Genomic DNA, 2,177 nt, shown 5'->3' on the forward strand with positions numbered 1-2,177 from the left:
GGTGTGCGCCTATAGTCCCAGCTACTCAGGAGGCTGAGGCAGGAGAATCGTTGGAACCTAGGAGGTGGAGGCTGCAGTGAGCCAAGATTGCGCCACTGCACTCCAGCCTGGCAACAGAGCAAGACTCCCTTTCAAAAAAAAAAAAAAAAAAGATCTCAGGAGGCCCTTGGGCCTCACAACACACATATGGTTAAGGCCCTGCCACCTACTTCGTGGCAGCTAATTATTATATACTATATATATATTTTTTTCTTGTTTTGTTTTTTTTCTTAAAATAAAACTAAAGCCTTTTTTTTTTTTTTTTTTTTTTTTTTTAAGACTGAGTCTCACTATGTTGCCTAGGCTGGAGTGCAGTGGCGTGATCTTGGCTCACTGCAACTTCTGCCTCCTGTCTTCAAGTGATTCTCCTGCCTCAGCCTCCCAAGTAGCTGGGACTTAAGGTGTGTGCCACCATGCTCAGCTAATTTTTGCATTTTCAGTAGATGAGGTTTCACCATGTTGGCCAGGCTGGTCATGAACACCTGAACTCAAGTGATTAAAAAATGCACTGGGGCTGGGCATGGTGGCTCATGCCTGTAATTTTGGCACTTTTGGGAGGCCCAGGTGGGTGAATTGCTTGAGGCCAGGAATTTGAGACCAGCCTGGGCAACATGGTGAAACCCCTTCTCTCCAAAAAATACAAAAAAATTAGTTGGGTATCATAGCATGTGCCTGTAGTCTCAGCTACTCTGGAGGCTGAGGTTGGAGAATCGCTTGAGCCCAGGAATTAAAGGCTGCAGTGAGCCATGACTGTGCTACCACACTCCTCACTGGGTGACCAAGTAAAGACCCTGCCAAAAAAAAAAAAAAAGAAAGAAAATCAAGCTCTTGGAAATCTTTAAAAGGTATGATAATAGAGGAAAAAAATATTAGAAGGATTGGAAGGTAAAGTTGAAGAAGCAGAGTAACAGAGATGGAAAAATGGGAGTGAAAAGATAAAGTGGAAGGTCGGTAAAGGAGTTCTAACATCTGAATAACAGTAAGAGAAACCAAAAAAAAAAAAAAAAAAAAGGAGGCAATTATCAATGAAGTCATTAAATTCCCCAGGACTAAGAAAATATGATTTTGATTGAAAGGGTTCAGCGTGCCAAGCACAGAGGATGGAAACACCCTCTCCAAGGCATGTGATCATGGACCACTGGAGGAAAATAAGATTCTAAGTTACAAGAGAGAAAGAAAGTGGTCACATACAAATGGCTGCTAGACCACAGACCAATGCCTTCAAAATTTCAAGAAAAAATGTTATCTAAATACACGCTGTTAAAACTGATGGGAGAAGAGAATAAAGATATTTTCAGACATTTCAGATCTCAAAAGTTTTACCTCCTACACATGTTTACAGGGAATCTACTCAAGGATGCATGCCACCAAAAAGAGGGAATAAGTCAAAATAGGAATACACAGGACACAGAAAATAGGAAATTTAACCTAAGAGGCAAAGGGAAATCACCAGGGTGGTGGTATGCGAAAGTCAATGGAACTACAGAGATCTTGCTCATGGCTGAGACCATGAAGGTATTATGTTTCTAACACAAATGGCTTAAACACAAGCTGCATGACTCTTAGATTATCTGAGCAAGAGCACTGTTTCCTAAATTGAAATACAGAAATTAAAAATCTGCCTGAATTCAATTGATTCTATATAGTCTTATATACTTCTATATGCAAGTGTACATGAAGTTGGTAACAGCAGTGGCCTTGGCTGAGTGACATGGCTCACGCCTATAATCCTAGCATTTTTGGAGGCCAAGGCAGGTGGACTGCTTGAGCTCAGGAGTTTGAGACCAGCCTGGGCAACATAGTGAGACCCTGTCTCTATTTTAAAATAAAACAAAACTAAACAGTAGTGGCCTTTAGGGCAAGTGGGTTGTGGGCCCCTAGCAAAGAGATGAGGAGAATGACTTTTTACCATTCACCCTTTTATTTTTTTTGACTTGTGTCAAAAAAACAAGTTGTACTTGTTCAACAATGAATATATTCCCTAATTCAAAAAAGAATGGAATGAAAAATACCTGATCACCATACTTAACAAGAATGTTTTATGAAAATTAAACATATAAAACTAGATTCCATATACATATTGTGCTATACTATAAATATGTGTTATATTTATATATTTTTATATGTTATATTTATAT

General features: G+C 39.4%; 1 protein-coding gene across 1 annotated transcript in view; it reads right to left on the reverse strand.

Annotated features, from left to right (window-relative positions):
* NANP (N-acetylneuraminic acid phosphatase) overlaps positions 1–2,177 on the reverse strand; it is a 20,714-nt gene that overhangs the window by 7,707 nt on the left and 10,830 nt on the right. The gene's annotated exons all lie outside the window — the stretch shown is intronic.

Source organism: Rhinopithecus bieti, unplaced genomic scaffold (genome assembly GCF_001698545.2).
Source record: "Rhinopithecus bieti isolate Rb0 unplaced genomic scaffold, ASM169854v2 scaffold_66136, whole genome shotgun sequence".
NCBI lineage: Eukaryota > Metazoa > Chordata > Mammalia > Primates > Cercopithecidae > Rhinopithecus > Rhinopithecus bieti.